The sequence below is a fragment of the Zootoca vivipara genome, chromosome 2 (genome assembly GCF_963506605.1).
Source record: "Zootoca vivipara chromosome 2, rZooViv1.1, whole genome shotgun sequence".
Lineage (NCBI taxonomy): Eukaryota > Metazoa > Chordata > Lepidosauria > Squamata > Lacertidae > Zootoca > Zootoca vivipara.
In genome coordinates this window covers 98,246,516-98,272,451 of record NC_083277.1, presented here as the reverse complement: position 1 = coordinate 98,272,451, position 25,936 = coordinate 98,246,516, and positions in this window count along the sequence as shown.

Sequence of the window (25,936 nt, the reverse complement as noted above, 5' to 3'; positions counted from 1 at the left end):
AAGTAACTATAGACATCTGATGTTAGAAGACACTTGAAGTCAGCCCTGTATAGGGAAGCTTTAAAACAGGCACCCCCAAACTGCGGCCCTCCAGATGTTTTGGCCTACAACTCCCATGATCCCTAGCTAACAGGACCAGTGGTCAGGGATGATGGGAATTGTAGTCCAAAACATCTGGACGGCCGAAGTTTGGGGATGCCTGCTTTCAAATGTTTTATGATGTTTTATATATGTTGGAAGCCATCTAGAGTGGCTGGGGCAACCCAGTCAGATGGGTGGGGTATAAATATTAAAATTGTTGTTGAATAGGATGTCCCTATTTTCATTGGAGTAATGTTGGAGGGTATGGAGAGATACCTACTGCCCTCTTATAATCACTATATACTATATACTGAACTATAATCTGTATACTGAACTATATTCCTACTGAAACTATTTTCCTACTGGTCCATTCCAAGGCACCTCTATTTTACCACTTTCCACCAAAGACAGAACATAAGACTAGTGCAAGCTGTCTTCTACTGAGTCAGACCGCAAACATCTGGAGGGCCACAGGGTTTGCACTGCTAGTGTACACAATACTAAGCTAGATTGACTTATGGCCTGACACGGCAGCTTCCTGCGGTCTTGTCAAAAATCACTGCATTGCTCAGGAAAACAAAGTGGTTCTTAACTTGATGCCTGAAAGATGAAAGAGTGGGCAACAAGCAAGCATGTTCTGTAACTGAGGCTCCTCTACATAAAAGACCTTGTCCTTAACCTCAGGTGTGGTCTTCCAAGGCAGGGCCTGAAATGATGATTTCAACAAACTCGCAGGTGCATTTGGGAGAAGCAGCTTAGCATGCCCAAAATGCTATGGGACCTTCAAAGAACCTTCTGCTTTTATTGCCTTATCTATCCTTTGCACCCTCCATGTGCCAAATGGGTTAATTCTTGTTGTTGTTGTTTAGTCGTTTAGTCGTGTCCGACTCTTCGTGACCCCATGGACCAGAGCACACCAGGCACTCCTGTCTTCCACTGCCTCCTGCAGTTTGGTCAGACTCATGTTCGTAGCTTCGAGAACACTGTCCAACCATCTCGTCCTCTGTCGTCCCCTTCTCCTTGGGCCCTCCATCTTTCCCAACACCAGGGTCTTTTCCAGGGAGTCTTCTCTTCTCATGAGGTAGCCAAAGTATTGGAGCCTCAGCTTCAGGATCTGTCCTTCTAGTGAGCACTCAGGGCTGATTTCCTTAAGAATGGATAGGTTTGATCTTCTTGCAGTCCATGGGACTCTCAAGAGTCTCCTCCAACACCATAATTCAAAAGGATCAATTCTTCGGCAATCAGCCTTCTTTATGGTCCAGCTCTCACTTCCATACATCACTACTGGGGAAACCATAGCTTTAACTATACGGACCTTTGTCGGCAAGGCGAATCAGTGCTATTTTTCTTTTTAAAAAAAGAGGTGCAGGAACTCAGCATTAACACCTCCCTTGTTCTCCCCCTCATCCACATCCCCTCCCCCAAGCAACGGACCAGCTACTGGAGTCTAGAATATTCTCCAGAACAAGTGAGCACTTGGAAACAGTGACCTCATGTGGTGCTCTGGATCACTCTCCCCCTGTGAGAAAACACATTCATATTGGCGGTTTCTATAGCGTACGTAGGTGACTTACACACATTTGTGTTTGTGCAATTGCAACCAAGGAGGCCCATTGTGAGCTCTGATGAGAACCACGCCCCCGGGGGGGGGAGGTGTCGGTCCCAGAGCACAGCCCATTTTCAGAAACAAACCTCAATTTTTAGCCCAGGCTGGAGCCTGGAGCTTGTTTTTACTCCATAGGTCAGGGGTTTGCTAACCTGGGCACCTCCAGGTGTTGCTAGAACTGCTACTCCCTTCATCCTTAGTCCTTGGCTGTGCTGACTGGGGCTGGTGGGGGCTAGAGTCAAACAACACCTGGAGGGGCCACAGGTTAGCCACCCCGCCATAGAATGTGCAGCATCCTAATAAAGAGGGCTCCATTATCCTCAGAAAGCAGTACACACACACACACACACACACACACACACACCTGGAAGAGCTGGTAGTAGCCAATTCCTATCCAAAAGTGCCCTCTGCTCTCCTCTCCTCAAGGCACTGCTGTAAATGTATTGAGTGGTTGTGTGACTGTGACTAAAGCCTTGTGAATTGCTGTTTGGCTGTTTTTTTTCCTTGCAAATATTTGCCTCTAAGGTGGAACCCTTCCCTCAAAGAAGGTGGGTGGAAGATCATCCTTTGGGGAGGAGTATTTGCTGGAGGCCCACACCTCTTCTTCTGTTTCTGCCTTTAATACTGCAATCCTTTGCGCACTCAGCTGTGGGAAAATTCCATTATATTTACCTGGACTTCGAAGAGGAACATGCCCCATTTGACTGTATGTGCCCAGATTTCTAAGGCCAGACAATTTTTTTTTAAAAGGGCCTGACATCACCCTCTCCCACTCTACCCCATGGCATCCAAAATGGTGCCTTCCATACCTTGGACCCCAGCTCCTATCTTCCTTGCCCATTGGCCATGCTGGAGGTGATGGGATTTGGAGTCGAATAACTTCCAGAGGGCACCGTATATTAAAAGGAGTGGGCTTTTCAGAAGGCACAGCTACAGCATTTTCCCAACCGCTGAATCAGAACTCTGCAGTGGGCCCATTTGCTTGCAGATTCTGCAGAGTCGCTCCTTCTGTTTGAAACACTGATTTGCAACCCGAGCTCCCAATTTCTCTCGGCAACCAGGGGAGCAAAACATCTGAAGAACGAAAAGACCTTGAGAGCTTCATTGTTTCAGAAGGACACCGCAGAGGCTGGTAACCATGATCACAGCCTGGCTCCCCACCCCCACCCCCCAGTGAAAATATTTGCTCAAAAAAAAACACTACCACCCAATAGGTGACAGATGCAAAGGAGGGGAGGGCTCTTCTTCCCTTTAATAGTTTGTGCAGGAGAGAAGATTTTGCCACATGTGGCAGGAACAAACAAAAATGCAAGTAATAGAGGCATTTTTTAAAAATTAATCAACGTTAACGGTTCTGAGCAAACCCTCATTAGTGTTTATTAGATGTGAGTTTTATCATTCTTCAGTGTGCATTGGACTCAAGCCTCTTTTGTTGTACGTATGTACATGGGCGTACCCAGGACCAAAGCTAGGGGGGGCACACCAGCCATGCCCCCCCAGCCACCCGATTGGCTAGCTGGCAATGACGTGGCCAGGATCCCCCCAGGAGGCATGGTCAACGTGCACACCCCCCAGAGAAAAGGGGGTCATTTGCAAGGCAGCACACGGAGCCACCCACGCTTGCACTCCTGCCTCGCCCACTCCTTTAATGGCAGTGGTGACTAAAAAGAGGCAGCAGTAGCAAAGCTGCCTCCATTGAAGGAAACCTGGACCTGGACCTGGGCTAACTTCAAATGAGGTGCCGCGGAGCATTGTGGGGCAGCACTTTCTCTGCTGTGCTCGCTGTGACTTGAAGGAGTGTGGGCTGAAGTTAGTCCAGGTCCAGGTCCAGGTATCCTTCAACGGAGGCAGCTTCGCTGCCGCTGCCGTTTCGCTTCAGCCAAGCAGGCTGAGGCGGAGCACAGCAGGCAGCACCCCTGCCTGTCCTCTCCAGCTGTCCTGCTTCTAGGGGAGGGCAGCTGCCCCCCCTACCCCATGCTGGGTACGCCCATGCGTATGTACTGTAACTACTGGAAGGCATTCTCTGTGGGGCTACATTTGAAGGCTGTTGACTGGGGTTTTTTTAGGGGAGCAGCCACCCAATGCGAGAGCGCCCCTGAAAAAAACTTCTCTTCTTACGCTGCCACGGCTGCCGCACAACACAAGGTGCTGTGCCAACCGCAGCCTTTGTCAAGCGACGTGCCGCAACGCTAAAATGGTGGGCAGTATTGGTTTTGGCTTTTAAAACCCTGAGCAACCTGGGCCCAGGGTTTACTGCAAGGAACATCATCCCACTTATGAAACGCCACACACGCTAAAGGCATGGAATCTCCTCCTCTTCCATCTTCATCATCATCTTTACATTTATGACCATTGATGGATTATCTATGAAAGTATCACCCATACATGAAGTCGCGGGCAGGGTTACTGCCCGCAACTTCTTGTATGGATTGCTGAAAGAACTAATGATAGTGAAGTTTAGATAACAAAACACATGTATTGTAAAACAGCTAATAAAAAGAAGTAACAAAAAAACAAAAACACCAGGAAAGGGGTGGGTGGGATGTCAAGAAGAAATTTACGGTAAGTTGGAGGTAAAAATATATTACAAATATTTTTGGAGATTTAATAAAAATATTTTTTAAAAAAACAACAACACCCCAATATAATATTTATATCCCACTTTTTCTCCTTAACAGAAGTTTTAGCGAAGGAGGCAAGGAGAGGGGCTTTCTCAGTGGTGGCACTATGCTGTAGAAATCTCTCACCAGAAAATCTGGGAAGGCCATCTCTGTTGCATTCATGGGGAAAGGTTTTCAGTACTTTTAAAAATAAATAATACGACAAACCTTTGGGGTCTGGTATCTTACATTGCTGTATCAGCTGCTATTCATAGGGGCTTTGATATTCTAGGTTTCTGTCCCTTCCCCTCAATATATCATATTGTCACAGGATCGGAGGGGTCAGTTAAGATGTCATCCAAACCTCCTTTGGCCAAACTCTGTCTGCAGCCACGTGTCAGTCACTCCCAGATTTTTGTTATATATATATATATATATATATATATATATATATATATATATATATTACATACTTAAGCCACCCAACATAAATTAACAAACATAAATTAATAAACCAAAAATAATTGAAACTTATTGGGCAAATTAAATCATTGAAACAATAAATAAGAAACAATATCAAATTAAACAAAACATAACATATTCCTATCCCCAAACAAATTTATAAAATATAAACATGTAAGCATAAGATTATTATATATTTTAGTCATGTTATAATTCTGTATTTTATTGTTACCTTCCTTGAGAAACCTTGTGATCATGAAGGGCAGGTAAGACATCTAAAAAAATTAGAAATAAATTTAACACTCCAATCAGAGGGGAACCTCCTGCCCTCCAGATGTTGTTCCCGTTAGCTCCACTCAGCTGGTGAGGGATTATGGGAGTTGCACCGGTAGGTCCAGCAGCAACAGCTGGAGAGCCACCTCTTTCCCATCCCTGCCGCAAGGGAGGACATGAGACTGCGCAGCATTGCTCCCTTCCTTTCACCTGCCTGTTCCCTGGCAGCAGCAGAGCAAAAGCGTCTTTTTGTCTTAGCTTTAACCGATGGTCCAGAATGAGACTCCCTCCCTGCATTGCCTAAGGAGGATGCTTGCTGAGATATAACTTTTCAAGCCTGCAATCTAGAGAGACATGATGGATTGAAAAGGAGGAATGGACAGCAAGTTAGCCATGGATGTATGATGCATTGCATTGTGGGGGCAAAGACCTGGAGAGAGAGAGAGAGAGAGAGAGAGAGAGAGAGAGAGAGAGAGAGAGAGAGAGAGAGAGAGAGAGACTGATGTCACTTGGATGTGGCTAGCTAGTCTGGGAGGGTCAGATGCCAGTTCATTCCAAGCAGAGCGTGATTGATAAGTTGCATGGTGCAACCTTTAGACTCAACCACTTCTAGGCAGAGACATCTGCCTGGCAGCTGCAAAATCCAGGAGAAGCTGGAAAAGCTACCAGACCTGCTTGCTATTGCAAATAGCAGAGCAATAAATAACTTCTCTGGCTGGCATAGGCTGGATGAGAACTGTAAGGATGAGAACGATGTCTAGCTAGGCACTTCTCTCAGCCAGACCTGGAGAGTCATAGAATTGTAGAGTTGGGAGGGACCACGAGGGGCATCTAGTCCAACCCCCTGCAATGCAGGAATCTTTTTGCTCAAACGTGGGGCTCAAACCCACCACCCTGAGATTAAGAGCCTCATGCTCTGTCTGAGCTGTCAGAGCTGGGATAAGAATCGCTTCAACCTGAAATCCCAGAGAGCCACTGTCGGTCAGTGTAGCCAATACAGACAATATTTAGTTTATTGTAAGTTATTATTCAGAATTTTTGTTTGTTTGTGTGTTATGGAATAATTGCAAGCTTTGAAAATAAATTTTAAAATATATTACAAAAATATACTGAGCTAGATGGAACCATGGTCTGACTCAGTATGTTTTCATTTGTTTATTTATAAATGCATTTCTATATTTGCCCTCTTACAAAACATCAGGCTGCTGTACAAGAAATATTTTTAAAGTAAATAAATAAAAGCAGTACAGTATAAGTCAGCTTCCTAGGATCTCTGCAGCCTCTCCCTCAAGGATTCATTGATCACTTTAACATTTCAGTATTAGAATCGCTGTTCCGCTCCTAAGCACATTCACTAAAAGGTTGGGGTGAAAATAGCCATAGTACTAGTTACAGGTAGTCAATGTTGGGGTACGAACTAATACAGTAAATGTGAACTGATGCGGGGTATATACCACTGCATGGGGAGGAGAATCAGGATTGTTTTCTTGGAGCCACCAAGGCCTCCTAGACCTATTATGGTCTCTTGGAAATCCTTTCAATTAACGCTAGTATCCTCCTTGAACTATGTCCTTTTTCCTCCCTTTCCTGCTTGGTGAGCCCATAACTGTGTGCAGAAGTTCCTGTTCCAGCCAGGCTGGAGACCTGCAACAGCGCAGCACAGCTTTGATAGCTCAGTTGGTAGAGCATGAGACTCAGGATGAATCTACACACAGGGGGAAGAGCGCTACAAATAAGTCAGAATTAAATTGTTACAACAAAAGAAAAAAACACCATTAGGTACAAATCAAATCGGTTTTTCTTTTGCTCTCTGGCGCCATCTGGTGTTCGATGTTTATAACACATTCAAAACGCTGTTTATTGACTAATGTAGCTGAGTCCTTATAATCTAGGGCTGCCGTATGTCTGGGATTTCAAAGGAGGAATTTACGTCTTGGGGGGGGGGGGGTCCGAAAGGTGGTGCTTTTGTAAAACGCAAAAAATGCGTTTTTGTAAGTTTTTGGGGTTGTTTTTTTTAAAAATAAATAAAAAAACTCACAACTTTCGGGGTGTCCTGGGTTTTTACTTTTTGAAATATGGCAACCCTATCATAATCTCTGGGTCATGGGTTCAAGATCCATGTTGCAATGACTCTCATGGTTCCTTCCAACTCTACAATTCTATGATTCTTCAACTGGAGCAGAAGGTGTATACACAGGATACATTTAAAGTACATTGCTTCCCCACCCTGACTCCTGGCAGCTGCGGTTTATCCCTCATAGAGCTACGGTACATTTCCCGTGATTCTTGGTGGGGTGGGGTGTGCTTTCAATTTATGCTATGTATGCAGTCCAAGTGTATTCATTTAAATGATTAAATGTTTTACGTGAGCAACTGTGCAAAAGTGGGGGGGAGGGGCTATTAAAGCATCTCTCTCTCTCTAAAAAAAACTTATAAAAACTTTGCAACTTATACTACAATGAAAATGAAATGAATATAATATAAAGTAAAAAAAGAAAATACTACAAAGAGAGAGGAAGGAAAACAGGACAGAGAGAGAGAGAGAAGGAAGGTGTGGCGATCACACAGGGTCCCTGGACGTTTCACAGTCTATTGATCCCTGTGCCACCATTTTATTTCCCGCTGCCACAAACCAGACTCTACCTGGTAAAATACTGAGTCCAGTCAGGGTTAAATTGGAACATAAAACTTCTGCTTATTTATTGCAGTTTAATAAGCAAGCGTGTGGTTTCAGAAACTGTCTGCAGTCAATTATGAACACTTGGTGCCTATATCTTCCTATACCTGCTCACACTCCTTCCTGCATCCAGTTCCACCCTGAATTTCCTAGCAACTAACTGTTACTGACTCAATTCATACAGTCATACCTCGGTTTAAGTACGCTTCGGTGTGAGTACTTTCAGTTTAAGTACTCCGCGGACCAGTCTGGAACGGATTAATCCACTTTCCATTACTTTCAATGGGAAAGTTCACCTCAGGTAAAGTACGGACTTCCAGAACCAATTGTGTACAGTGGTACCTCAGATTAAAAACACAATTGGTTCCAGAAGACTGTACTTAACCTGAAGCGAACTTTCCCATTGAAAGTAATGGAAAGTTGATTAATCCGTTCCAGACAGGTCCGCGGAGTACTTAAACTGAAAATACTCAAACCGAGGCTTACTTAAACCGAGGTATGACTGTACTTAAACCGAGGTACCACTGTATTCCACTACACTAACTCAACCTACCCACAGACTCCCCCGCAATTCAACTCCCACTCCAATCCCAACTGAACTCTGAACCCACTGAACTCCCAGAGCTGGTTTTATAGTCCCTCTGACTCCACCCCCTAGGTTCTTATTGGGTAACCCCTTTAACTAATTTACCTCCAGCACTATCATAGGTCAACGTCACAGAAGGAAGGGAGGAAAAGGAAGAATTAAGACAATACGCTCAACTTAAGTTTGATTTCTGACCTTTATATACAACTTACTGTCAGGCAATTTGCCCTGCACACACCCATGTCTTTCCCCAATCTCTCTCCTCCCTGTTTTCCCCCAACCACATACTGCATATGACAGCAGTCTCATACCGAATATAAATGAATCGCGCAAAAGACTCTATGAATTAAAAGTGGAGAGGAGACGCTGTATGTACTTGCTTGTTTGTTACACAATAAAATCTTTAATAAAAGCTAAAACAAAAAAAATGCCCTGCACACCTAAGGGGATTTTAGGGTTTTCTTCATGGGCAGCCATTACCTCCCCATTCCACCTGGGAAATACCTTTTGAAACTAAGAGAACTTTCCAAAGCAGTTTGTGGCATGGTGGGACACAGGGAGGGCTAAAAAAATTTCACCAGATCATAGTCCCGCCAAACTCCTTAATTTGGCTTGTTGACTACTTTGGAAGAGTCTATTTTAGTATTGCACTGTGCTGAGGTGGCTGTGCAAGGGAGCAATTCTTCAAGAAAATCTAAAATCTATGGTAACTGTTGGTCTGGGAGGAAAAATGAGCATCTTTCTGGCTAATTCTTTGTGTCGCTCGCCACCCACTCCCAAACAGATCACGGAAGGTTGGATCAGCTGAAATCTTCTCACAACCATGCTCAAGTGCTTTTTTTTCTTTAAAAAAATGTTTAGGGGTACTCTCATTCCATCTGAGATTCAGGAAACACCGTGACAGGAAATGAGGCCACCATTGGGGGTAGCAATGGAACTGACGATGCACCGTGCTAGAGAAGAAACTAAAAACTTTAAAGTTTAAAGTTTCTTCTCCCATTAGATTCAAAAAATGTTTAGGGGTATGCGTACCCCTCTCCCCACCCCCCTCCCGGAAAAAAGCACTGACCATATTAGATTTGAAATACAGTCAAGGTGATGAGTTTTAGTGGGCAAATTTAGGTCAAATCCCATTGAACAGTGATTGCATAGGGATTTGTTGTTGTTGGAAACAAAAATCTGAATTTGTGTTGTATCTTTCTCCTCTGCAGTTCTCAAAGGATGGAAAATATCCATTTGATCCTTTGATTTGATGCCAGTTGTGGGCAGTGAGTGAGTGGTTTTTCCTGTGTTAGTTGTACTCAGAGTAGACCCACTGGAATAAATTTACTTGAGTAGCCTCAAACAATTAATTTCAGTGGTTCTACTGCTACTCTTACTACAGCACACATAGGAGATCGCCCAGTGACTTCACCACTCCTGCTTCAAGAAGATACAAACTTCCAAGCAACTCAGGTTATATTCAACTGGTGGCGTCCAGCTCTGATCCAAAACATATTAAATATTGTCATATTAAAGATGGGCACAAGAGGGCAGTATGGCACTGCTGCAGTAGCCTTGGGAGATGTGTGTGCTTTATTCATGCTAGCCATTGATCCCTGGGTTCTGTTGCTGGTTTTAACTCATCCAGTGACGAGGGGCAGCAAACCCACAGAAAGGGCGAGTCTCATCTGAAACCTCTTCTGACCTCTGGACCATATGCACTCTTTGTAGTTTGCCATTGGGCAGCCTTTGTGCATCATTCCAGCAGAGACCCTGGCTGAAGGGAATCTTTAAAAAGTCGAAAGCAACAAGTTCACACTAAATGCCTCTTTGCAATGTCACAGGACGTAGCCGAGTTGTTTTGCTTTGTTTTGATAAAGGAACAGGCAAACTTCTTGAGGACAGATGCATCCGCTAGGCATGTAAATGTGACAGCTTTCTACACGTGGACACATCAGTCTCTGTCCTCTATCCAGGCAAGTGAGAGGCATTATCATAATTCAGGGACATCGTCTGGCCAAGAAAAAGTAGTCAAGGAAAACTCTGAGCAAGGCTAGCATCAGGGCTTTGCAGTGTGGCCTCGGGAGAGGTCTGAGGGGTTGATAAAGAGTCCTGCAAGGTCATTGGGGACCCTGGGCCTGTGCTCCCCCCCCCCCCGGTCGCTGATGCAGTTAGCACATCCCCCTCCTGAATGCATGTGCTGTTTTGTAACCATTTTTAAATGTGCCACTTGGTTGTGGAAGAAGACGCCTGTGTTCTCCCCTAGTCCTGACAACTGCAGCAAGGGCTAGCTTTTTTTTTTATAAAAAAAATGTAAGTTCAGAGGTGCCACCACCCCGACACGCTGCCTCTCATCTCAAGGACGATGCCTGATTTTACTGAGAAATGAACATTGCAGCCCAGTTTTTAAAACAAGCAGCGTGGCTATCTCTTCCTGCAAGACCTTGACTCCCAGAGCTGGTGTAGACCAGGGGTTAGCAAACTTTTTCAGCAGGGGGCCAGTCCACTGTCTCTCAGACCTTGTGTGGGGCCGGACTATATTTTGGAAAAAAAATTAATGAATTCCCACGCCCTACAAATAACCCAGAGATGCATTTTTAAGAAAAGGACACATTCTACTCATGTAAAAACACGCTGATTCCTGGACCACCCGTGGGCCAGATTGAGAAGGTGATTGGGCCGCATCCGGACCCCGGGCCTTAGTTTGGGGACCCCTGCAGACCATTTCAAATAACTTTTGGGAGTGTCACATGTGCTGTGCATTCCCGAGGGCACCTTCTGCATTCGGTGAAGCGTCCCCCTCACCTCCAGCCGGTACATTTGCATAGGATTGTAAATATAAACTGTGGAACTGTCTTGTCATGCAAAAGGACCTTATTCCCCACCCTGCCTACAACTCCAAGAGGTGTGATGTGTAATGTACTCTCTGAGACTGGGGGATATTCTGGCTCAATGAAGGCCACACAGGGAGACCATAGTTGAACCAGCATCAAAGCAAAGGTCCCATGTGACCAAGTTCAGAAATCCAAGTGCAACAGACCAGCATGAATCTATGCACTAGGGGACCAGGCTTACAGAAGGTGAGGTTGAAGCAATAGCTTAAAACTGTACAACTGCTACAATGTGAGGACTGGAGGAATGGTGAAGTGTGTGTGTGTGTGTGTGTGTGATTCCAGACCCTCCAAGTGTCCCTATTTTCCAGGGGCAGTCCCAGATTTCCAGAAGTCGTCCCGGTTTCTGATTTGATCCCAGAATGTCCCGCTTTTCCTTAGGAACTCCCTATTTTCATTGGAGAAATCATAGAATCATAGAGTTGGAAGAGACCACAAGGGCCATCCAGTCTAACCCCCTGCCGAGCAGGAAACACCATCAAAGCATTCTTGACATATGGCTGTCAAGCCTCTGCTTAAAGACCTCCAAAGAAGGAGACTCCACCACACTCCTTGGCAGCAAATTCCACTGCCGAACAGCTCTTACTGTCAGGAAGTTCTTCCTAATGTTTAGGTGGAATCTCCTTTCTTGTAGTTTGAATCCATTGCTTCGTGTTGCTTCTCTGGAGGAGAATGTTGGAGGGTATGGAATTACACGACCCCTGAGCCAAGGAGAGAAGTCACTATACAACCTTTTAATGTTTAATGTTTTATTATGGTTTTTATATATGTTGGAAGCTGCCCAGAGTGTCTGCGGCAACCCAGTCAGATGGACAAGGGTATAAACATGATAGTAATTATTGAATAGGATGTCTATTTTCACCAGAGAAATGTCCAAAGGTATGTGTTTCCCTTCTTGCTCTGTAGGATCTACAGCTGCAGGCCGGCTCTACCATCAAGCAGAGTAAGGCAGCTGCCTCAGGTGACAGATTCTAAGGGACGTGGCGCAGAGGCGATGAGCTGGAGGGCAGAGCTATGTGTGCCAGGTGGCCTGCCCTTGTCCCACCTCAGCTGGCCACCTGCTCTCGGGTGCCATGAAGGATAATGACATAAAGAAGGGCCCTCCTGGTTCAGACCAAAACCCCATCTTGTCCAATGACCTGTTCTTAAAGTGGCTGGTCAGATGCTCATGGGACGCTCACAACCCGGGTGGGACAACACTCTCCGCACTTGTGATTCCTGGTAACTGGCATTCATGGCTGGCAACCACTGATAGCCTTATCTTCCTTGGATTTGCCTAATATTTGTGGCCACCGTTAGCTCTCATGGAAGGGAATTCCCACACATGGATGCTGTCCTGTTGCCATTGCCGAAGGGAGATTCAGCTGCCAGTCTGGTAAGCTTCTGAATATGGAATTGAGGAGGGTTCAGAACTTCTCAGGCCAGCACTATCCAGCTGGCTGCTTCCAGGGTACACAACAAAGATCTCTTTTATACTGCTTAGTGACGCCCTGGTCCGCTCCAGCCATCATTTTTCAGCCACACAATCACGGAATTGTAGTGCTGGGTGGGAACACGAGGGTTATCTATAGCCCAATCCCCTGCAAGGCAGCAATCTTTTGCCCCAACGTGGGACTCGAACCCATGACCCTGCGTTTCAGAGTCTTCTCATGCTCTACCGACTGAGCTATCCCAGGTCCAGAATCTGGAAGGTAAAAGGAAGCTTTTGTTGTTGTTTTTCCAAGGTCTGCCGTACCACTAAGCAGAATGAGGAGACTGCCTCGGGCAGCTGGTTTTAGGTGTCATGAAAAGGCGGCAAGCAGTTAGCGATTTAATAAATGATATTTGCATTTTTACTGCCAGGGAGGGGCAGAGGGAGATTGTGGGATTTCCAGCCTTGGATTTTCTCACACTTTTGAGGAATGCCTCTAAGCGGATGGAGGATTCCAGTCTGCAGTAGTGGAGCAGAGTGCGCTGGGCAAACCTAGCCAGATGGGCAGGGTATTATTATTATTATTATTATTATTATTATTATTATTATTATTATTAACGTCTATTTCTGTTGGCTAACCACAGGACTAACTGCACCACTAAGCTGTGAGAGCCATGAAGGTGGAGAGATGAAGCGGCCAAAAGCTGGACAGGAGGAGAGCTGCCGTTTAGCAGGAGAGGCTCAGGCCTGAAGAGCTATTTTCATAGGAAGGGAAATGGCTTCCACAGTTAAACCCCCAACTTCCAAACCCAATTACAGGTAGGTAGCCGTGTTGGTCTGAGTCGAAGCAAAGAGAAGTTTCTGAATTGGAACTCATTACCAAGCTTAAAACCATGGAGCCACCTGGGATGAATAGAGACATCGGATTCTTATCTCATTATGCATGATCAAGCTTTCTTTAGCACCTCAGCCCTTGCTCCCCCCCCCCCGGACTAATTGCAGTAATCAGCAGTCGTTAACAGCCATCTCAGGTTTACCACTCCCATCAGCCCATCACCCATTCCCACCCACCCCCACCACCCTCTGTATATATATAAGGGTCTGACACTTCTGTTTCTAGTGTATCTGAAGAAGTGTGCATGCACACAAAAGCTCATACCAAAATAAAAACTTAGTTGGTCTTTAAGGTGCTACTGAAGGAATTTTTTTCTATTTTGTTCCAAACCCAAGAAATGCCAAGATTCTCATAGCTTATACAGGCGCATGTGCCACGAAAGAGCCAGATGAAGCTGCTGTCTCTTTAAAGAACGGAAGAAAACAAAACGCCCAAGTCCAAGATCTCCTTGGCACAGAGGTGGCCTGGGTGAAAGAAGTGAGATGACAGGCCTTATTAATAATGGGTAAACATCCACTGGCTGTGGAGTGAAGTGATTAACGCACAAAGCTGGAGCAGAAAGAGGGGCAGCAGCTGCTACTGACTGGGCTGAGGCGGCGACTGCGCTGAGGGAGGAAGCAAGAGTTCCCGAAAGGGGCCTCAAAGTCACCAATCTGGGTCACTCCTCCTGAGACTCTCCCCTCTCCGAGTTACGCTGGGCAAGAGTGCGCCGCAGTAGTGAGATGTGCACAGCTGAGCCAGGCTCTCACCTAACCTGAAGAGGGGAATCGGGAGGGACGCCTTGTGGAACCACAGCGTGGAGGAGTGAGGACATTTAACGTGCCGAAAGATCGCGATAGTGGATTTTTCAGGGATATTGAAAATAAAATTTAAAAATGCCTGAAATTGTGCTGGTCTGGGAGACAAAGGCTGACAAAAACGCAAAGCTCCTAACTTATTGGGACTATCCCCTTGTGGATAAATCAGCGCTACCGGGACCGAAACTGGTGTCACTGCTCAGCGCATGAACCACTACTGCTCGTGGTTTCACCCACGAGCGTAGAATCATAGAATCGTAGACGCAGAAATATGCAGCTGCCCAAGTGAGGCTACTGTGAGGGTAGGTCGTTGGCCAAGATGGACCATCGGCCTGCTCCAGAAGAGTGCTTCTTAATCCTCATTCATGGTAAAGTCACATAATATATTTGAAGGCTGGGTTGGGCAGAAAGCAGATGGTTTGAAAAAGGAGCTTGAGTTCGAAAAATGGATCCGACGATCTCCACAGTTGCCGCAAATGCTCCCTTCCAACTAGGCGCTCGTTTGTAAATTTGGGTGCAAATCAGAAAAAAATGGTCATATGAAAACATGGAGGAGGGCCAGTGGTCTACCACTGCTTTGCATAGAAAAGGTCTCAAGGTTCAATCCCTGGGACTTCCAGATAGGGCTGGGAAAAGACTGCAGAGCAGGGTATAAACCAGCCCTCCCCATCCTGGCACCCTCCAGATGACGATGATTATTTTATTTATATGCCACCCATCTGACTGGGTTGCCCCAGCCACGCTGGGTGGCTCTCAACAAAATATTAAATAATAATAATAATAATAATAATAATAATAATAATAATAATAATAATAAATAATTTATTATTTATACCCCGCCCATCTGGCTGGGCCTCCCCAGCCACTCTGGGTGGCTTCCAACAAAAAAATAAAACACAATAATCTATTAAACATTAAAAGCCTCCCTGAACAGGGCTGCCTTCAGATGTCTTCTAAAAGCCTGGTAGTTGTTTTCCTCTTTGACATCTGTTGGGAGGGCGTTCCACAGGGCAGGCGCCACCACCGAGAAGGCCCTCTGCCTAGTTCCCTGCAACTTGGCTTCTCGCAACGAGGGAACCGCCAGAAGGCCCTCGGTGCTGGACCTCAGTGTCTGAGCAGAATGATGGAGGTGGAGACGCTCCTTCAGGTATACTGGACCGAGGCCATTTAGGACTTTAAAGGTCAGCACCAACACTTTGAATTGTGCTCGGAAATGTACCGGAAGCCAATGTAGATCTTTCAAGACTGGTGTTATGTGGTCTCGGCGGCCGCTCCCAGTCACCAGTCTAGCTGCCGCATTCTGGATTAGTTGTAGTTTCCAAGTCACCTTCAAAGGTAGCCCCACGTATAGCGCATTGCAGTAGTCCAAGCGGGAGATAACTAGAGCATGCACCACTCTGGCTAGACAGTCTGCAGGCAGGTAGGGTCTCAGCCTGTGTACCAGATGGAGCCGATAGACAGCTGCCCTGGACACAGAATTGACCTGCGCCTCCATGGACAGCTGTGAGTCCAAAATGACTCCCAGGCTGTGCACCTGGTCCTTCAGGGGCACAGTTACCCCATTCAGAACCAGGGAATCCTCCAAAACACAATAAAACATCAACCAGATGTTGTAGGCATCGCAACTCCCATCATTCCTGACCATTGGTAACATTGGCTGATGGGTGTGGTAGTGCAAATAGTCTAGAGGGCACCAGGTTGGGGAAGAGTGGTATAGATGAGCTAGAAGGAATATCATGGCTTGGTTTGGTTGGTATAAGCAGAAAGAGTACAGGGATGCGGGTTTAGACCACTGCGCCTCTTGGGCTTGCTGATCAATAGGTTGTCGGTTCGAATCCACTCGTCGGTGGTGAGCTCCCGTTGCTCTGTCCCAGCTCCTGCCAACCTAGCAGTTTGAAAGCACACCAGCGCAAGTAGATAAATAGGTACCGCTGTGGCAGTAAGGTAAACAGCATTTCCGTGCGCTCTGGCTTCTGTCACAGTGTCCCGTTGGGCCAGAAGCGGTTTAGTCATGCTGGCCACATGACCTGGAAAGCTGTCTGTGGATAAACGCGGGCTCCCGAGCCCTGAAGCAAGATGAGTGCCACACCCTATAGTTGCCTTTGACTGGACTTAATGTCCAGGAGTCCTTTACCTTTCACCTTTTACCTATAAGGAGAATCAGGCCAGTGATTGGCAGTTAATGCTTGGGAGCGGAAAGTTGCCTAGGGATGAGCTGACTATAAACACACCTTTCTCTTTTGGACTTTTCTAGGGTTGCCGCATTTCAAAAAGTGAAGATCCAGACAGAAAAGTTGAAATTGGACATTTTTGAGTGGCATGAATGACACTGCCAACACCTGGATTTTCTTGGGCATTTCGCCGATTTCTGCTTGTGGCTGCAGTATTCCGGGTATGTCCGGAAAATTCCAGACGTGTGGCAACCCTATTTTTCTTTGTCTTTAGATTAGCCTCCGATTATTCATGTAGAAGCTGGGCTACGGTTGCAATGAACTACATCTGCCACACCCAGATTAGGTTTCATGTCTGCTCACGACAGCAACCATGCCATGAAATGAACAGAGACCAGGTTTCCTTGCTTCTTGCAGCCTTCTTGCAGATAGAAGCATTATTCTCCTGCGCACCCAAGAAAGGGAAGTCTGGTCAGGCAGTAGCCTGCAGTAATATAGTAATAATAATAAATTTTTATTTATACCCCGCCCTCCCCAGTCGAAACCGGGCTCAGGGCAGCTGACACCAGCAAAATTACAATAAGACATAAAGAAAGAAAACCAATTAGTTAAAATACAGGTTAAAATACAATTTACATTTAAATTTTTAAATGCAGCCTCATTTTTTTTAAAGGCCCAAGTCAAAAACCATAAGGGAGGAAAACATAGGGGTCAGACTGAGTCCAGGCCAAAGGCCAGGCGGAACAGCTCCGTCTTGCAGCAGGCCCTGCGGAAAGATGTCAAATCCCGCAGGGCCCTAGTCTCCTGTGAGAGAGAGCGTTCCACCAAGTTGGGGCCAATACTGAAAAGGCCCTGGCCCTAGTTGAGCACAATCTAACCACCTTATGGCTCGGGATCTCCAACGTGTTGTTATTTGTGGACCTTAAGGTCCTCCGCGGGGCATACCAGGAGAGGCGGTCCCATAGGTACGAAGGTCCTAGGCTGCATAGGGCTTTAAAGGTCAAAACCAGCACCTTAAATCTGATCCTGTACTCCACCGGGAGCCAGTGCAGCTGGTAAAGCACTGGATGAATATGGTCCCACGGCTGGGACCCCGTAAGGAGTTTCTGGGCCCGCTGGAGTTTCTGGGTCAGAAAGTAAGCAGCTGATCAGGGCCGGCTGTACCATTAGGCAGAGTGAGGCAGCTGCTTCAGGCGGCAGATTCGGTGAAGTGGCAGCAAGCTGCTGGGAGGGCAGAGATGCGTGGGCCGTGCGGGCAAACTCCCGTATGTGAGTCTGTTGCCCCCAGGTGTTCCATCCTGTTACCGGTGCTGAAGCAAAATTCAGTCGTCAGTCCAGCTGGCTTCTGTATGTGGAAATGACATGAGCGTGCGTGCTCTCTTCTCCTTAGGCTCACACAGCAAAATGTTTTGAGCTGCCCTTGCAGCCAACAGAGGCCTTCTGCAAAGGTGCAAGGCATGGTGTGTGTGTGTTGGGGAGAGAGGTTAAAGAACTTTGTCAATCCCCCCCTTGCTGTATGCGCTGTTTTGAAATGCACTGAAAAGTGCCAAAACCGGCGTGTCCAGCCTGCATGAATGAATTGGCAGGGGAATCCATCAGTCCCGTTGCCTCCTTTCCCAGACAAATTCTGACATGTGCTCTGTCTGCCACAGGAGGAACAGAGAGCAAATGGGCTTTTGGATTTGAGTCTTCCGAAAGCTGTGTGCTCCAGCTTGCTCCCGAAGAACAGCTCAGAGCCTTCACTTTTGCTGTCACTGGATGGTAGATTGAGATGGGGCTTCACTATATTTTCTATAGGCTCTGTTATTAAGGCCACCACCTTACTGTAATGCTCTGTTTAAAATGTACATTGGGGTTGCCACGTGACTAGTCTTATTCTGGCTTGTGTTTATTCTTTTCTTCTCATTTCCACCCGTTTTTTTCCCCAAAAAGCTTGGCCCCAGTGTTAGACAATAAGTTTGCATACATTTATTTTTTAAAAAAAACTAACTGGATCAACATATACAAATGAGTACTGGTCTTTCTTTCTTTCTTTTCTCTTGAAGAGGTGGCAACCACAATGTAAATAGATGTAATAAATTAGCAGCTGGCTGCCATGGAGATCTGGCTGGCAAATTGTGCTCTAAGGAGCTCAAAGCCAGGGGGGTCTTTGCTTTAAAAAATGGATAGAAAGCCCCATTATTTTGATTGGATTTAGGAGGTGAACACTGCAAATATTCTTGCTTTGGATTATAAATTTGGGGAGTTTGCTCTGATTTTAGAAGGGGCCCAGGGCGAGACTAGAAAAAAGGGATGGGCTCCAAGAGGCAGTGGTAGCAAAAGGTCAGCAGGAAGCCATAACCAATTTGTTTGAAATGGAGGGGAATGTCTAAGAAGTGTTGCTTAATTAACTACAATTACAGAAGCCTGTATTTCTGAGCAGAAATGTTAATGCCTGCAACCATGAGGACTAGCGGCATTCATTTCTCACCTACTGCATTTTCACATACCCAATTCTTCATAAGAATATCAGGGCGTGATTTGGTTGCAAAGCCTTTGGGACCCTTTACCAAAAGTTGTGGTCCAGACTGGTATCTCAATTTGATGTACAAGTGTTAAAGAATTCAAAATCCCTTGCGGTATAATGTTTTCATCACCTCAAAAAAAAAACCCCAAACCAAATCTGACAACTAGGTATATTAAACAAGAACAAAGGGGTGAATCTCCATCTTCTTCTTTTTTGCACACATGCACCTAGTCTCTCCATGCATGCTTATGGGCGCAATGGGATTTGAAACAGTTACAGTACAATGACAATCCTCCACGTCTTCTATTCAGAAGTAAACCCCATTAAGTCCAATGGGTCTTACTCCTAGGTTAAGTGTGGATATGGAAACTGGAGGACGGTAGGTGCATTTGATTCATTAATCAGGAATGAGAGGTTGTGATCTGGTATATACATCCAAGTAGCTCTCTGACGCAATGTCTCAATAACTGGCACACATAACGTTCCCAAGCCAGCAGAAACAATTGGTTCTCTCTCTCTCTCTCTCTGGTGTCCTTGAACAGCTGATTCCAGAAGAGCCTTGTTTGCCTGGTAACTGCAAGAAGGCAAGGACTGCTGCGGTGTCTGAGACTTTCAAGCTGCAATCTTACTTACCAGAAAGCAAACCCCACTGAATGGTGAGGAAAAGGTCTGTGCAAATATGCTTAGTACTGGGCTGCAACATGATGGTACGATGATCTTTCCTAGGCTAGAGTCTACTTTGTCAAGATGCGGCAACCGACCTGTGAAAACACACCACACAGTGCTGCAGAAGCAGAAGATTCGCCTCTCTGATGTGATTGAGTGTTTGGGCTTCAGCAGCCCGGCTAATATCCCCAGGCCGGGATGCATCTGTACGACCACGCACAGGCGACCGTGATAAATATTGCACAGTGCATTGGCTAAGGGGGAGTGGAAGAGATCCTGGGTTCAAATGCTGCAGCCCAGCAAAGGTAAAGAGAGCAGCTCTATGCAACCTTCTTATCCCTTTCAGTCGCACCCTGGACTGAACAGGTCATTAGATCAGTAAGTTGCAATGGGCTTCCTGGAATATAAAACTGGAGATCGAGGGGAGGAAGAGAGGCGGGGGTGGGTGGTGGGTGGAGCACTAGTGGACATTTGCCAACGGGTGTCCAGTCCTTACGCAGGTGGTAGCAAAAGCTGCCAGTGCCAGTTTCCTTTCCTTTCCCCCCTTCTCTGTTGGCATCCCTCACAACACAGCCCTAGCCAAATTGGCTGCATTTGATTGTTCACTTGCTTAGTCGGTGACTTCTTAGATCGTGGCGTTGGAAGGAATTCCTGCCAGCCTGCTATACCGCATATTGGGGGGGGGGAGCGATGATCACGGGATACATGGGAGGCAGGCTTAACTATTCAACAGCTAGTGTGAATTTGAGAATGGGAGGGCTGCCGCTGTCTCTCTAAACCAGGGGTGGACCAAAGGTAGATGGGGATCTATTCTACAGGTACAGTTCCGGGTGACTTGTGGAAGATCAGTAAAGGGTTGCTGGCTTCCAGCTGCTCAGCAGTGTCAACAAATAAACACCTCTCCTGAAAGGAAGACAACTTTGGGGGTTTTTTTTTGTGTGTGAAAGGGCTCAGATCTCAGCTCTGGTAAAGGAAACAAAATCCTGGGCTGATCTTGTACTCAATAGCCAACCTGCCCCACTTTAAAAGTAAAAAAATCTAAGGGTATACCTGGCCCACTAAGCCCTTAAGAGAAAATACTTGTTTCCAGTTGGTGGATCTCAGGGACCTAGTAAACAATACCACACAGGTTCCACAAGCATGATATATGGTCCACTTTTTGTCTGAGATGCTGCTGCGTATTGGGTGGGGCGAGAGAATAACTGTGTTGCTTTCCCCCTATGAGGTGGAGGGAAGACTTTGTGTGGTTTATAGAAGCTGGGGGGGGGGGGTCCTGAAGGCATTTCCTTGGTCTGTCCAGCCCGTCTGATTCCCCATAATTATGTGCCAGCTTCATCACAGACAGTCTACTGGAGAACTTTTGGAGGTTCAAGGAAAACAGCAACTTTATCTGTGGGAGAAACGCTGAGAAAAGGACGGGGAGGAGGGAATGAAAGAGCCTCAAGAGAGGAAATTATGTGGTCGAGACGATGGAGCATCCTCCTTCGGAGTCTGGTCCACTGGACTGAGCCGTCTGGTACCCTACCAGCTCACCTGGCCCACGTGGATCCAACGCACCCTCGCACCTTCTTCCTCCAGGAAGTGGGTCATACATTCGCCTCCCAAATGGTTTAGCCCTCCTGCCCGCAGCCCCTCTCTACTAGCAGGAGCATGGCCGTCTAGGTGTACTGCCACCCAGTGGCGGGAAGCAGAACTGAAAGCGGCCTGTTAAAAGATTTGGGGGAAGGTACTCCGGGGGTTGTTGCATTGCACGACCGCACTTTGTTGCCTCCGTCCCTTCTGGATTTATTATTTTTTTTGGTGGGGGAATGGGGTAGTTTCTATTTTCCAAATCTGGCTGCAGCGCTAGAATCTCGTTCTCTCACCCACACACAAATCATGGGCCCCAAGCCAGCAATTTGAACAGCATTATCACCTTCGGGTGCATCCACAAATGATCCCGTTGTCATCGAGGTGATTTACTCCGGAATAAGCGCGCAATAAGCTTCGGCGTGTTGGCGAATTGGGTGGGTAACGAGCTTGGTGCATGTGCTCGTTGGACGCCTCGAGTGTTTGCGCGCCACGGGATTCCTTCTAGGAGCCCATCCACCCACCCACCGCAGGCTGAGGAAGCATCAAGAATCCGGGTAAGACGATTTTGTGCCGCGGGGCGCGTGGAGTTATATATATTGACCAATGGTCCGGCCTGGTTCGACGGTTTCCACTTGCAGGCCTACCAGGGCTTGTTCCAACCACCCAGACCTCCTGCTCCTAGTTCATTTCCAAGGCTTGTTTGAGGGCTGCGGGACGTGGCCCTGCCTCTGCTTTTTGCCTTGGGGCGGGGTTGCTACTTTGCTAATGCTCCCTTCGTTTCGTAGTGCCACACGACACTCGTCCCTTTGCAACAGAAGAGGAAGATCGGGGCGGGATGCATGTGTGGAGAGACCTCCAAAAGGGCACCCGGACCCTAGGAAGCTGCCTTATACCCATACTGTAGATCCTCTCTAACTCAGTGCAGTCTACCTTGACGGGCAGCGACTCTTCAGGGTTTCAGAAAACGGAGCTTGCCCAACCCTAGCTGCAAACGTTGGGGATTGAATCTGGTTACCTGGGACCTTTTGCATGCAAAACAGATTTGCTTGCGCCACAGAGCGCTGGGAGCCACACTGGAGACACCCTACACAGCGCTGGTAGAAAGGCGCGTGGGGAGTGGGGTGGGTGGCTAGTAAAACGCTATGCTCGCGACGATCCTTATCCTGAGGCTCGTACCGCCCCACAGAAGCATGCCATCCCTCTCCCTGCCCGTCTCTTTGCAGCCTCTCCCGCACTGCGATGCAAGCTGGCGCCTCCTCTCCGCCTCCTCAGCTTTCCGGCCCCCTTTTCGGCGTGGGGGAAGGGAGAAGGAAGGGTTAAACCCCCGCCGAGGTGGCGAGAACAAAAGGGGACGCGGCTAGCCAACGGGAGCGCGAAGCTTCTTTTTGGCGCACACTGGTTGGCTGCGAGCTGCCCAATGGCTGCCGCGGCCGGGCTGCCTGTCCGTCCCCACGTGGGGGGAATGAGATTAGAGGCTGGTATTTATTGGCTGGCTGGGGGCCCCCTCATTGTTCAAGCCTGTCTCGCTGCCAACCCGGGGCCCTGCGCGCGTCGCCCTTCATCAATCAGCCTGCGTGTGAAAATAGCACATTTCTGACACTCCCTAACTCACTGCTTAACAATGTTAATGGGCCTAAATGTTTGGAGAAGGTGCCTGCTTAGCCGTAGCTCGGGATATTTAAAGGCGCAGAGACCTTGCAGCGCGGGATGCCCCCGAGGGGGCGGCCAGATCCGTGCGCGGTGGAGGCGGGGGCTCCTCCCTTGCCTGCTTGGACGGGTTGTGCAGCGAGGGAGGGAGGGAGGGAGAAACGGACACGTCTTTCCGCTCCCGATTCGTTCCACCGAGAGCTCTCGTGAGAACCTCGCCGCTGCCCGGGGCTGCCTTGCTCAGAGGCGGGAGGGCTTGTCCAGGCGCACGTCTTAGGCGCAGATAACCAGCCTAAGCATTAGATCCCCATTAGCAAGCGTCGTGCGCACGGTCCGCGCGGTGCGGGAGCGGGCAGAGTCGGTGCCCGCCCTCTCCCCCAGCCCCCCGCGCGATGCTGTGTAGGCGATTTGCCCGCATGGATACGCGCGATGTGTAAGCAAGTTGTAGCAGAGCGGAGAAAAAGGGAGGCAGCTCTCTGTGTCTCAGACGCACGCAGAAGCCCAGCCTATACTGTATGCGAATATAATTTGCAGATGTCGTTCTCCCTCGCAATCCGCGGAGCGCCCTTTATCGAATTAACTGGCGAGTGGGTTTAAATCGAGCAAGGAGCCACGGCCACCTTTCTTGGCGGGGGCTCTGAACCTGAAAACAGCTGCATGGCAGGCAGGGATCTTGGTGCAAAAAAAGCTTCGCCCGTTACGTCGTTTCTCTGCCAGGAAAATCCACACCTGTTGGATTTCTGTCTGGTGTGCAGTACAGGTGGTGCCCTGCTCGTGGCCACGCGCACGCACACACACAGAGAGCTCCCTACAAACACAAGCCCTGCAATGAGGCTGTGGCGCTTCCTTCAAGAGATACCATTACATAGGAAGTCCAGAGCAGCTGGTTTTGTAGTTCTGGATCCTTAATAGGATGCTGTCCATGGTTTTCTTCTGCACACTGTAAGCCAGGAAGTCGCAAAATACTTGAAATCTTCCATCTGCCTCTAAAAGAAGGGTTCGATTTCCAGATTTGGTGGTGGTGGTATGCGTACAGGAATATATAAAATGATATTCTGTTCAGGTCACCTTAACCCTGGCCTCTAGTAAACAACAGATAGTGAGGGTGAATTTTCTTGGAATATCTTACACTTCTTGCTGATCTCTCGCCCTACCCCAGTTGTTTCTGGGGCCTTGAGTAATCTGATCTTCCCATCAAGGCCAGACAGCATGGAATCAACTGAACAAAGTCCTGCTTTTAAACCTAAGCCTATGCTGAGTTTTCATCCATGAAAATAATCAGGGCAAAAGGAGTTGTGTGTATGTGTGTGTGAACCTTACCTTTTACATGTATTGCTCACCCCTTCTCAGTAATTTCTGTTCCCAATAATAATTTAATAACAGTGATTTATTACTCTCTGACTGAGTTGCCTCAGCCATTCTCTGGGAGGCTTCCAACAGAATAGGAAAAAAAAACACATGACACATCAGATATTAAAAACTTCCTGATACAGGGCTGCCTTCAGATGTCTAAGGAAGGCTGTATGATTGTTTATCTCTTTGACATCTGATGGGAAGGTTTTCCACGGGGTGGGCGCCACTACCGAGAAGGCCCTGTGCCTGGTTCCCTGTAACTTCACTTCTCTCCGTGACAGAACTGCCAGAAGGCCCTCAGAGCTGGATCTCAGTGTCTGGGCTGAACGATGGAGGTGGAGATGCGCTTTCAGATTCTATGGCACAGTTTTGCTTTTTTTTTTTTAAAGTAGGCTTTCCTGATACAATCTCAGCAAATCAGTTTGTAGCCAGTGATTCTGCTCAGCTGGTGTAAGACTTCTGTTAACAGCATGGGGCAAGTCGAGGGGGGGATGCTATATTTGGCCATCTTTTCCCCTCCCTTCTGCAGCCTCCCCATCCCCACTAAATTGGCTTGTTTATTTAATTACTTTACTGTCCTTCATCAAAAGATCTCAAGGCAGTTCACTGAATAAAATACAAGATAAAACACAAGTAAATAATTAAACCAAAACAACAAAATCCCTCCCCATCCAACAGCCTCATTTAAAGGGCTGTTGGTTAATAACCAGCCAAAAACCTGATCGAAGGGGAACGTTTTCGCCTCGCGCCTATATTTTATTTTATTTATTAAATTTATACGGCGCTGTGGGTTAAACCACAGAGCCTAGGGCTTGCCGATCAGAAGGTCGGCGGTTCGAATCCCCGCAACGGGGTGAGCTCCCGTTGCTCCGTCCCAGCTCCTGCCCACCTAGCAGTTCGAAAGCAGGTCAAAGTGCAAGTAGATAAATAGGTATCGCTACAGCGGGAAGGTAAATGGTTTCAAGGCTAGCCTAAATCTGTGGGTCCCATTATGGAGAAGAATCCAGAAACTAATTTCTCTCATGTGTTGTTCCAAGGGATGCTCTTATGCCGGTTCTGTATTTCCTGTGCTGTGGGACGAACAAACAAAAGTTTGCTAAGAGAATTGTGCCACTTAAAAATGGGAACTGCTGCTTTCCCAGGGCGGTTCAGCCTACGAAGCTTATGTAACAATTAAAGGAATTGCCCGCAGTCAAGGAATGATGAAACCACAAAAAATCATGCCTCCCTTGGGGTTCCCAAAACATTTAAATCATACTTCTGATATAACAAGCCAATGTGTATTTTATTAATTTTTTTATGTTTCTATCCCCTGTTTCCTCCAAGGAGCTCAAGACGGCATACATAGTTTTCCTCCTCCCCATTTTATACTCCCAACAACCCTGTGAGGTAGGTTAGGCTGCTAGCTCAACAGCAGCTAGTTCAAAATCACCTAGGGAGGTTCATGGCCTATTCAGGATTCGAACTCTAGTCTCCCAGGTCCTAGACCAGCACTCTGAGCCCTACACCACACAGGCATGTGTGAATGTATTGCATATCTCTGGCAGTTCAGAGAGGAAGACAGAACTGTTCACCTTGAGGCAAATAATGTAACATTGTTTTTATATTGGAGGCAGCTTTGGGAACAATTTCGGTACTGCATGTTACACAAGAATATTCTCTAGGTATTTTCTGAGTGCTCACAATATCTGGGATTGGGCGTCAAATGATATTTGACTCCCATATTTGACTATGCAATATTCAATAGCTGACAAGGAATA